The sequence below is a fragment of the Amborella trichopoda genome, chromosome 4 (genome assembly GCF_054954075.1).
Source record: "Amborella trichopoda isolate Santa Cruz 75 chromosome 4, AtrichopodaSantaCruz75HAP2 v2.0, whole genome shotgun sequence".
In the NCBI taxonomy this organism is placed as follows: domain Eukaryota; kingdom Viridiplantae; phylum Streptophyta; class Magnoliopsida; order Amborellales; family Amborellaceae; genus Amborella; species Amborella trichopoda.
This window is the reverse complement of record NC_142339.1, coordinates 20,001-32,558: the sequence shown is the minus strand read 5'-3', so window position 1 is coordinate 32,558 and position 12,558 is coordinate 20,001. Positions and strand designations below refer to the sequence as shown.

The following is a 12,558-nucleotide window of genomic DNA, read 5'->3' as shown; positions in this document are numbered from 1 at the left end:
TAAAATGGGTTGCTCATGTTCATAATGCACAACTGTGGACCTCGCCAAAACAAAAAAGACAACAGTTAGAATATCTGTTTTTATGTAATTTCATTAAAATGTTTGTATGTTTTGACAGTTCCTTATGTTACAACCTTTGATATTATCTATTGTTTGATATGTCATTATACCTAATCATAATCATGAGTTAAATAGTCATTGAAAAAGGAATAATGATGAACTCATGTGTGTCTGTTTGGTTGTTCATGTCCCCTCAATGATTTATGATGTGTCACCTTTTGTAGCTTTATGTGCATGATGAAAAATTTAATCAGCCTATATTCTTTTGCAATAACATATCAGGTTTTGTTGAGCCTGTAAGTCGAGCCTGACAACGGAAGAATGACAACAGAAGAATAAAATAGTTGGACATGTGAATATATTATTCTGTTGTCATTCTATGTCATTCTATGTGAATATATTCACATAGAATATATTGTGAATGGATTCTTCTATGTGAATATATGTCATTCTATGTGATTATATGTCATTCTATGTGAATATATGTCATTCTATGTGAATATATTCTTCTGTTGTCATTCTATGTGAATATATTCTTCTCTTGTCATTCACAATTCTTCATGAGTAGTGAATCTGAACTGTTAAGTTTATATATATTTAATTGGAGTGTAACTCAGTCTCCTTTTAAGATGGGTTGTCCATGTTCATAATGCACAACTGTGGACCTCGCCAAACAAAAAAGACACACAGCAGGTAGAATATCTATTTTCATGTAATTCCATTAAAATGTTTGTATGTTTTGACAGTTCCTTATGTTACAACCTTTGATATTATCTATTGTTTGATATGTCATTATACCTAATCATAATCATGAGTTAAATAGTCATTGAAAAAGGAATAATGATGAACTCATGTGTGTCTGTTTGGTTGTTCATGTCTCCTCAATGATTTATGATGTGTCACCTTTTGTAGCTTTATGTGCATGATGAAAAATTTAATCAGCCTATATTCTTCTGCAATAACATATCAGGTTTTGTTGAGCCTGTAAGTCGAGCCTGACAACGGAAGAATAAAATAGTTAGACACGTGAATATATTCTTCTGTTGTCATTATGTGAATATATTCTTCTGTTGTCATTCTATGTGAATATATTCACATAGAATATATTGTGAATACATTCTTTTATGTGAATATATTGTGAATATATGTCATTCTATGTGAATATGTCTTTCTATGTGAATATATGTCATTCTATGTGAATATATGTCATTCTATGTGAATATATTCTTTTGTTGTCGTTCTATGTGAATATATTCTTCTGTTGCCAGGCTCGACTTTTTATTCTTTTGTTTAGCCTGTTGGTCGAGCCTGACAACAGAAGAATAGAATCTTGAAAGAATGAGTTGGATAAAGAGCCCTGCGTTGATCTTCAGGTACTACCTGAAATAATTAGACACTTAGACACAATTTGACACATGCTAAATGAAAACATATGGGGATTGGAAAGTCTTCAGGTATCGAATGACAACAGAAGAATGACCGATGTAAGTCGAGCCGAGCCGATACAAGCCGAGCCAAGCCTATATAAGCCGAGCCGAGGTATTGAGAAAAAATAAAATAGTGAAAATACAAAAAAAAAAAAAAAAAAACTATTTCAAATTTCACTGAAATTTGTAGAATTTCAGTGAAATTTTAAAGTAATTCAGTGAAATTTTAATATAGCAAAATTGCGGAATTTTATAACATAGGCAAATTTTAGACATCATTTTTTATTGCCAAATTAAACTTTCTTTTTTCGTTTTAGCTACAAATTGTTGTCTAAAAATTACAAACAGACAATCTTCAAATTTTTAGAAGCGCCGTCTGATTTTTTCGGACGATGTGGATTAAAAGACCGCCATGGACATAGCATGTCTGTTGCGGTATCGCAACGGACAAAGCATGTCCGTTGCGGGGTTTTTTCACGTAAAAAAACACGGGATTCAACCACGACCATCGTAGAGCCGTTGCGGTGTTTCAATATAAACCTCAACAAACATGCTATGTTCGTTTTGGAGGGAAACACTATTCAAATTTGCCCCGAGGCGTTTTTAATACTTTTTCATATAGATATATATATATATATATATATATATATATATATATATATATATATATATATATATATATATATATACTATATTCATGTCATTAGACTTCAGAAAAGAAGTTTGGGTCAGCCAAATCCTCTCTCCAAAAATGGGATTTTTACTTTTATTTGGTTTTTAAAATTGTTATCTATAGCAATGTGCCCTTGACCTGGGTGCTTGGGATGGCAAAGCCACAATGTGACGTTTTCCTACCTGTTAATATGTCAAAAATAAAATAAAATGAAATGATTCCCTGCTTCTGCTATGGGAGACTCTTCATTTGCTTCATTTGTTAAATTCGAACCTAGGGGTAATTTTAGGGCCCCAAATTTTGGGGATGTATCCTCTTCAACCTAGTAGGCAACTTAAAAAAAAAAAAAACACCTCAAACTCCCCTCAATGAGCCTAGAAAAATTCATCATCTTCATCGTGAAAGCCTTTTCCCAACTAATTGGGATCAGTTATACAAATCCTGGTTCACCATTCTGTTCTATTAAGGACCATATCCTCAATGAGGCCATAAGTCTTCATATCCTTTCTCACAACTTCTAACTATGTCCTTTTGGGCCTACCCCTTACCTGTTTTGAGCCTTGCACTTGAACTAACTTGCACCTCCTAAAAGGTGCAATATTGGGTCTGTGCCACACTGGCCAACTTCTAAATTTTCCCAAATGTACTCATTTCGAATTCTATCTTTCCTTGTCTACCACTCATCCATCTCAACATCCTCATCTCCGCTCCGCTACACTCATTCTATGGGTATATTAGTTTTTGACCACCCAATGTTCTGCCCCATAGAGTAAAGTTGGTCTCACAGCTGTCTTATAGAATTTGTCCTTCAACTTCATTGGTATGCACCGATCACCTAAAATTCCGGTATGAGCCTGGAAAAATTAACGCCCTAAAATTGAATTTAGACTGTCCAATTTTTGGACAACGAAATCTGCATAAAAAAATAAATCTCAAAATCCATTTTTTTAAATACCATATGATGATTCTTAAGTGGATCCCAAAATTTAATCGGTGCTTTTTCACCAAGGGAGTAAGTGGATAGTATGATCTCGACGGAGCATTGCACTAAAGGAAAAATGTTATTGGCAATATAAAATTCTCTTAGAAGTTATGTAACTGCTATGTTTTACCCTCCGATGCTGGGGAGACCCGACACAGTGACTAACAATGTCCATGTTAAGATTTGCAGTTGCAAACTATGATAAAAATTACAGAACCATAGAATGCCCATGCATGCGCATATGCATAGGCTATTTAAGGATGATGTATTTTTCATAATACTTCTTGTGCCGTATTAAGAATATGTATATATTCCTTTTGTTTTTGTGTGTGCGCGCACAAATGTGCCTGTGTGTATCCACCTTCCCCTTTCTAACCAAGCATACTCTTTTTTTCGATCAGGTTGATGCTCTTGTCTGTAGCTATTGTTTTCGTTACATTGGCTCAATAGAACTCCAGATTGGAAGGAAGCTTTATCTTCAAGGTCTAGGGAAAGGTGAAGGTGAGGAATTTGAGCTCGGGACATCTAAACACATTCACAAAGAGGGTTGTCTTGCTGATCTTTGCACTTTGGGGAGAATCATTCTGTAATGGCTGGCCACAGTGATTCAGATTCAGCTTCTTCTAGTAAATCAGAAGATAATGCCTACCTCCCCCTCCCTAAAGAAGTTATTGAGTCTTTAATCAATGGTGAATTGGTTTTACCTTACTCAAAGGAATTTCTTTTGCCTTCGGTCATTTCTTGTGTTGGTGGCTGTGCAGAAGAACATTATTGCAGGTGACAGACACAGTCTTCGAAAGCTTCTGTTTTCATATTTGGATTTCTTTGCCTTTCATGCTTTCTCTGAATATGGATATGCTATATGGGACACAGGGATTTGTCTCCCTGACCAGCTGTATTGTGCTTATATTATTGTGAAAGTAACTGGAAGTGTTAAAACTTCAAATTTTTTATCTACAATTAGATAGCCATGTCTAATAAGTTGCATTTGTTTTTGAATGTTTACAACCATGCATATACATGTATATATGCTCCAAGCTAAAACGGTGAGGCTTCAATGTAGCAATAGAGAGTCCTGTGTGCATTCAGCATTCATTCAAGCAGATTTATTTTCTTGGATAATTTTTACCCATGTGTAATATACATACAAAGTGTGTCATCAGGAATTTGGTCATTTTGTGCTTAGGTTGATCAATTTTCCTTCTGTTAATTAATCCATCTACTATGACTAGATAGCTATGTCTAATTAGATAGCCATGTCTAATAAGCTGCATTTGTTTTTGAATGTTTACAACCATGCATATACATGTATATATGCTTCAAGCTAAAACGGTGAGGCTTCAATGTAGCAATAGAGAGTCCTGTGTGCATTCAACATTCATTCAAGCAGATTTATTTTCTTGGATAATTTTTACGCATGTGTAATATACATACAAAGTGTGTCATCAGGAATTTGGTCATTTTGTGCTTAGGTTGATCAATTTTCCTTCTGTTAATTAATCCATCTACTATGACTAGATATTCTTCCATTTGTTTTCCATTCTTAATAGAATGGTGGTGATGCGCAGTTAGAAATTAAAGCATAACAACATTTATTCATCAGAGGTGGTCTTTATATTGCAGCCTACGATGGAGTGATGCTACTCACGGTAATTTTCTACAGTTGTGGGTGTAGGAGATCTTCCTGATATTGTTTGTTTCTTGCTTCCTCTCTAATTTCTCGAGGAGCGAGAATCAAGAGAGTCTTTGCAAGTTAATCCACTGATGCTGAGAATTATTGCATAATCTCTATGTGTTATGAGATCATCATGTGTCATGCTTCACTCAGTAACCTCTTTTTCTCTTTTTGGCTTACAGCACATGTGAAACACCTCCTCATTCTCATCTTGAAGCATTCAACCCTCAGACCCGCTAGAATGTATTGGATATGCTTCAAGCTAAAATGGTGAGGCTTCAATGTAGCAATAGAGAGTCCTGTGTGCATTCAACATTCATTCAAGCAGATTTATTTTCTTGGATAATTTTTACGCATGTGTAATATACATACAAAGTGTGTCATCAGGAATTTGGTCATTTTGTGCTTAGGTTGATCAATTTTCCTTCTGTTAATTAATCCATCTACTACAATTCTTAGACATGCTTATCTGAAGTGCTCTCAGTCAACTATGGAGTAGCTATGTGAATGCCTTTTTAAATCAAGTTTGAATTCTAACATCCTTCTCATTTAAGCATGGATTGGCTATGCATGGAAAGTGGTTTGTGGCCCAATGTGCCATATTTATTACCTCTTATTCCAATATGGCTTATGTTATTCCAATGTGTATTGGTTTTAACGCCAAATGTTGTGACTGTTTGGGGGCATAGCTTTTATTTAGTTCTCAATTATAGTAGATAGTGTGTGTCTCTTGCAATTTTTTAGCATTATTGATTTTTATTTATATTTGTAAGATAGCTTTTGTGAATTGGGATTTGACTACTTCTTTCTTGTAGTGTTGAATGAGGAAATCTTGGATTCCCCCCATTACCAGGTCAAGTACATACAAATTGAGCTTTATGGAGAGTCGCTCTGGGATTAAGGTGGAGTTTCTTTCTACTATATGCATTCTTCATTTTTTATTTGTATTAACATGGTTGCATTTTGTTAAGTGAAATTCATTCTCTTTCTCTTTGTTTTCTCTTTCTCTTCCGATATAAACTTCCTCAAAAAAAAAAAAAGAAGATAAAGAGCTGAATGTAAGGCAATTTCCATTTACACCAGGCAATATTTAAACAATTCTTATGCATGTTTAGCTGAAGTGCTCGCAGTCAACTATGGAGTAGCCATGTTAATACTTTTCTAAATCAAATTTGAATTCTAACATCCTTCTCATTTAAGCATGGATTGACTATACATGGAAAATGGTTTGTAGCCCAATCTGCCATTTTTATTTCCTCTTTTTCCAATATGGTTTCTTTTTTTTAGCTGTTATAGCCTCTATTTGGATATACGATAGTGCCACAGACATGGGACGAGTTTTTGAAATTCATTTGAAATTCATTTGAAATTCATTCTCTTTCTCTTTGTTTTATCTTTCTCTTCCGATATAAACTTCCTCAAAAAAAAAAAAAAAAAGATAAAGAGTTGAATGTACCTAGGCAATTTCCATTTACACCAGGCAATTTCTAAACAATTCTTATGCATGCTTCGCTGAAGTGCTTGCAGTCAACTATGGAGTAGCCATGTTAATACTTTTCTAAATCAAATTTGAATTCTAACATCCTTCTCATTTAAGCATGGATTGGCTAATGCATGGAAAATGGTTTGTGGCCCAATCTGCCATATTTATTTCCTCCTATTCCAATATGACTTCTTTTTTTTAGCGGTTATGTGTATTGGTTTTAACGCCATATGTTGTGACTGTTTGAGGGTATAGCTTGTATTTATTTCTCAATTATAGTAGATAGTGTGTGTCTCTTGTAATTTTTTATCATTATTGATTTTATTTATATTTGTAAGATAGCTTTTGAGATTTGGGGTTTGACAATCTCTATCTTCTTCTTTCTTGCAATGCTGATGAAGGAAATCTTGGGTTCCCCCCATTACCAGGTCAAGGATGCTCTTTTCATAGCTTTCGAACAAACACATACAAACTGATCTTTTTGGAGAGTCCCTCTGAGATTAAGGTGGAGTTTTTTTCTATTATATGCATTCTTTTTATTTGCATTAACATGGTTGCATTTTATTGAGTGAAATTCATTATTTTTGTCCTCTTTGTTTCTCCTTCTTTTTCGATATAAACTTCCACAAAAAAAGAAAAAAGATATAGAGCTAAATGTCCTTAGGCAATTTCCATTTATACCAGGCATTATCTAAACAATTCTTAGACATGCTTATCTGAAGTGCTCTCAGTCAACTATGGAGTAGTTATGTGAATGCCTTTTTAAATCAAATTTGAATTCTAACATCTTTCTCATTTAAGCATGGATTGGCTATGCATGGAAAGTGGTTTGTGGCCCAATGTGCCATATTTATTACCTCTTATTCCAATATGGCTTATGTTATTCCAATGTGTATTGGTTTTAACGCTAAATGTTGTGACTGTTTGGGGCCATAGATTTTATTTAGTTCTCAATTATAGTAGATAGTGTGTGTCTCTTGCAATTTTTTAGCATTATTGATTTTTATTTATATTTGTAAGATAGCTTTTGTGAATTGGAATTTGACTACTTCTTTCTTGTAGTGTTGAATGAGGAAATCTTGGATTCCCCCCATTACCGGGTCAAGTACATACAAACTGAGCTTTATGGAGAGTCGCTTTGGGATTAAGGTGGAGTTTCTTTCTACTATATGCATTCTTCATTTTTTATTTGCATTAACATGGTTGCATTTTGTTGAGTGAAATTCATTCTCTTTCTCTTTGTTTTCTCTTTCTCTTCCGATATAAACTTCCTCAAAAAGAAAAGAAAAGATAAAGAGCTGAATGTAAGGCAATTTCCATTTACACCAGGCAATATTTAAACAATTCTTATGCATGCTTAGCTGAAGTGCTCGCAGTCAATTATGGAGTAGCCATGTTAATACTTTTCTAAATCAAATTTGAATTCTAACATCCTTCTCATTTAAGCATGGATTGACTATGCATGGAAAATGATTTGTAGCCCAATCTGCCATTTTTATTTCCTCTTATTCCAATATGGTTTCTTTTTTTTAGCTGTTATGGCTTCTATTTGGATATACGATAGTGCCACAGACATGGGACAAGTTTTTGAAATTCATTTGAAATTCATTCTCTTTCTCTTTGTTTTATCTTTCTCATCCGATATAAACTTCCTCAAAAAAAAAAAAAAAGATAAAGAGTTGAATGTACCTAGGCAATTTCCATTTACACCAGGCAATATCTAAACAATTCTTATGCATGCTTAGCTGAAGTGCTCGCAGTCAACTATGGAGTAGCCATGTTAATACTTTTCTAAATCAAATTTGAATTCTAACATCCTTCTCATTTAAGCATGAAGTGACTATGCATGGAAAATAGTTTGTAGCCCAATCTGCCATTTTTATTTCCTCTTATTTCAATATGGTTTCTTTTTTTTAGCTGTTGTGGCCTCTATTTGGATATAAGATAGTGCCACAGACATGGGACGAGTTTTTGAAATTCATTTGAAATTCATTTGAAATTCATTCTCTTTCTCTTTGTTTTATCTTTCTCTTCCGATATAAACTTCCTCAAAAAATAAAAAAAAGGATAAAGAGTTGAATGTACCTAGGCAATTTCCATTTACACCAGGCAATATCTAAACAATTCTTATGCATGCTTTGCTGAAGTGCTCGCAGTCAACTATAGAGTAGCCATGTTAATACTTTTCTAAATCAAATTTGAATTCTAACATCCTTCTCATTTAAGCATGGATTGGCTAATGCATGAAAAATGGTTTGTGGCCCAATCTGCCATATTTATTTCCTCCTATTCCAATATGGCTTCTTTTTTTTAGCTGTTATGTGTATTGGTTTTAATGCCATATGTTGTGACTGTTTGGGAGTATAGCTTTTATTTATTTCTTAATTATAGTAGATAGTGTGCGTCTCTTGTAATTTTTTATCATTATTGATTTTATTTATATTTGTAAGATAGCTTTTGAGATTTGGGGTTTGACAATCTCTGTCTTCTTCTTTCTTATAATGCTGATGAAGGCAATCTTGGGTTCCCCCCATTACCAGGTCAAGGATGCTCTTTTCATAGCTTTCGAACAAACACATACAAACTGATCTTTATGGAGAGTCCCTCTGAGATTAAGGTGGAGTTTTTTTCTATTATATGCATTCTTTTTATTTGCATTAACATGGTTGCATTTTGTTGAGTGAAATTCATTATTTTTGTCCTCTTTGTTTCTCCTTCTTTTTCGATATAAACTTCCTCAAAAAAAGAAAAAAGATATAGAGCTAAATGTCCCTAGGCAATTTCCATTTATACCAGGCATTATCTAGACAATTCTTAGACATGCTTATCTGAAGTGCTCGCTGTCAACTATGGAGTAGCTATGTGAATGCCTTTTTAAATCAAATTTGAATTCTAACATCCTTCTCATTTAAGCATGGATTGGCTATGCATGGAAAGTGGTTTGTGGCCCAATGTGCCATATTTATTACCTCTTATTCCAATGTGGTTGTGACTGTTTGGGGGCATAACTTTTATTTTGTTCTCAATTATAGTAGATAGTGTGTCTCTTGCAATTTTTTAGCATTATTGATTTTTTTTTATATTTGTAAGATAGCTTTTGTGAATTGGGATTTGACTACTTCTTTCTTGTAGTGTTGAATGAGGAAATCTTGGATTCCTCCCATTACCACCAGGTCAAGTACATACAAACTAAGCTTTATGAAGAGTCGCTCTGGGATTAAGGTGGAGTTTTTATTTGCATTAACATGGTTGCATTTTGTTGAGTGAAATTCATTCTCTTTCTCTTTGTTTTCTCTTTCTCTTCCGATATAAAACTTCCTCAAAAAGAAAAGAAAAGATAAAGAGCTGAATGTAATGCAATTTCCATTTACACCAGGCAATATTTAAACAATTCTTATGCATGCTTAGCTGAAGTGCTCGCAGTCAACTATGGAGTAGCTATGTTAATACTTTTATAAATCAATTTGAATTCTAACATCCTTCTCATTTAAGCATGGATTGACTATGCATGGAAAATGGTTTGTAGCCCAATCTGCCATATTTATTTCCTCTTATTCTAATGTGGTTTCTTTTTTTTAGCTGTTTTGGCCTATATTTGGATATAAGATGGTGCCACAGACATGGGTCAAGTTTTTGAAATTCATTTGAAATTCATTCTTTCTCTTCCGATATAAACTTCCTCAAAAAAAAAAAAAAAAAAAAGATAAAGAGTTGAATGTACCTAGGCAATTTCCATTTACACCAGGCAATATCTAAACAGATCTTGTGCATGCTTAGCTAAAGTGCTTGCAGCCAACTATGAAGTAGCCATGTTAATACTTTTCTAAATCAAATTTGAAGTAGTCAACTATGGAGTAGCCATGTTAATACTTTTCTAAATCAAATTTGAATTCTAACATCCTTCTCATTTAAGCATGGATTGACTATGCATGGAAAATGGTTTGTAGCCCAATCTGCCATATTTATTTCCTCTTATTCCAGTGCGGTTTCTTTTTTTTAGCTGTTTTGGCCTATATTTGGATATAAGATGGTGCCACAGACATGGGACGAGTTTTTGAAATTCATTTGAAATTCATTCTTTCTCTTCCGATATAAACTTCCTCAAAAAAAAAAAGAAAAAAGATAAAGAGTTGAATGTACCTAGGCAATTTCCATTTACACCAGGCAATATCTAAACAATTCTTATGCATGCTTAGCTAAAGTGCTTGCAGTCAACTATGAAGTAGCCATGTTAATACTTTTCTAAATCAAATTTGAATTATAACATCCTTCTCATTTAAGCATGGATTGGCTATGCATGGAAAATAGTTTGTAGCTCAATCTACCATATTTATTTCCTTTTTATTCCAATATGGTTTCTTTTTTTTAGCTGTTATGGTCTCTATTTGGATATATGATGGTGCCACAGACATGGGATGAGTTTTTTGTGAATGTAGCATAAATTTTAAAAATAAGGGATATAAGATGTGCCACTTTTTTTTGTGATTGATGTGCATGAATGTCTCTTAAATTTGTAGTTGTTGATGTTCAGTTTGCTTCTATAGCCATGAACATGTAAAAGTTTTGTTTTCGTCTGAAGGGCAAATGTATATTATTTCATGTAGAAAAGGTATGGACCATGAGAGGTTATTGGATTGGAACTGGACCATACAAATTCTACAAAGTTGAGTCTTTGCACTGCTGGAGGGGCTGAAATTGTATGATTATAGATGGGGCCCCTCCATTGCGGTGGAAAGAGATTCAATGAAGAGCATGTATACTATGCTCCCTCGGGAGCATAGTTTACTTCTTCTACCTTGGTCAGATGACCTACTAAGGAGGATTTTTTCAATCTAAAATTTCGGATGATTATTTAAAAAAAAAACAAAATTTGAAATTTCAATTTTCTAACACTTAAATCTCATCCTCTAAAAATTGGACGGTCACAAGCTGCCGATGAACTGGTAATTTGCACGTTCTCGGGTATTAAATCAATACAGTCACAAGCTGCCAATGAACCGGTAATTTGTACGTTCTTGGGCATTAAATTAGTTGAAATGTTCATTGAAGTTACTAATTGTATCAACTAGTCTCGTCTCACAACACTTACTGGATGAATTAAGTTATGCTTTATTTTTTTTTTTCCTCAAACCGTATATTTATCCTCATGATTGGGTTTATTAAAATACTTTCTTAGAAAACATTTTTATGGAAAACAGTTTCTAGAAAACTTTTTTGACAACGATTTCTAGAAAATGTTTTCTCTAGAAAGCATTTTATAGAGAAAACATTTTCATATGAAAATATTTTCATCTAGAAAATAATTTCTCACATGAAACATTTTCTAGAAAATATTTTCTGGAAAAAGTTTTTTTAGTAAATATTTTTTGGAAAACGTTTTCTGAAAAAACAGTTTCCTAGAAAAGGTTCTCCTAGAAAACAATTTCCTAGAAGAAAATGTTTTCCTGTAAAACATTTTCCTAAAAAACGTTTTCCTAGAAAACACTTTCTAGGAAAACGTTTTCCTAGAAAACACTTTCTTGGAACAGGTTTACCAAGAAAACAATTTCATGGAAAACATTTTCCTAGAAAACACTTTCTTAGGAAAACATTTTCCTTTTCTTAGAAAAGCTTCTCCGAGAAAGCACTTTCTTGGAAAACACTTTCTTAGAAAATATTTTCTTGTAAAGCACTTTCTTAGAAAACATGTTTTCCTAGAAAGCAAATTCCTAGAAAATAATTTCCAGGAAAACGTTTTCCCAGAAAACAATTTATAGGAAAAGGTTTTCCTAGAAAAATGTTCTCTTAGAAAGCACTTTCATGGAAGAAGAAAATATTTTCATGTAAAACGTTTTCATATAAAACATTTTCTAGTAAAACATTTTCTTAGAAAATATTTTCTAGAAAACACTTTCAAGGAAAACGTTTTCCAAGACAATTTCCTGGAAAGGTTTTCCCAAAAAACACTTTCTTGGAAAAGGTTTTCCTTGAAAACACTTTCTTGGAAAAGGTTTAGGAAAATATTTTCTTGGAAAACATTTTCTTAGAAAACATTTTCTAGAAAACACTTTCAAGGAAAATATTTTTCGAGACAATTGCCTGAAAAATGTTTTCCCAGAAAACACTTTCCTGGAAAGGGACAATTTCTTGGAAAAGGTTTTCCCAGAAAAAGCTTTCCTGGAAAAGGTTTTCCTAGAAAACAATTCCATGGAAAAGGTTTTCCAAGAAAGCACTTTCCTAGGAAAATATTTTCCTAGACAATTTCCCGGAAAAGGTTTT

The 12,558-nt window shown here is 33.4% G+C and overlaps 1 long non-coding RNA gene across 3 annotated transcripts; it reads left to right on the top strand.

Moving 5' to 3' along the window:
* Positions 1-686: 686 nt before the first annotated feature.
* Positions 687-9,691, top strand: LOC148782165 (uncharacterized). Of its 3 annotated transcripts, none has more exons than XR_016053670.1 (9): positions 687-753; positions 3,544-3,919; positions 4,711-4,791; positions 5,000-5,087; positions 5,633-5,719; positions 6,729-6,805; positions 7,363-7,449; positions 8,814-8,917; positions 9,433-9,691. It is a non-coding gene; the product is annotated as an uncharacterized LOC148782165 (long non-coding RNA). The 3 variants fall into 3 exon arrangements; XR_016053671.1 differs by having other exon boundaries at positions 690-1,599; positions 8,841-8,917; XR_016053669.1 differs by lacking the exons at positions 8,814-8,917; positions 9,433-9,691 and having other exon boundaries at positions 6,702-6,805; positions 7,363-7,589.
* The last annotated feature ends 2,867 nt before the right edge of the window (positions 9,692-12,558 follow it).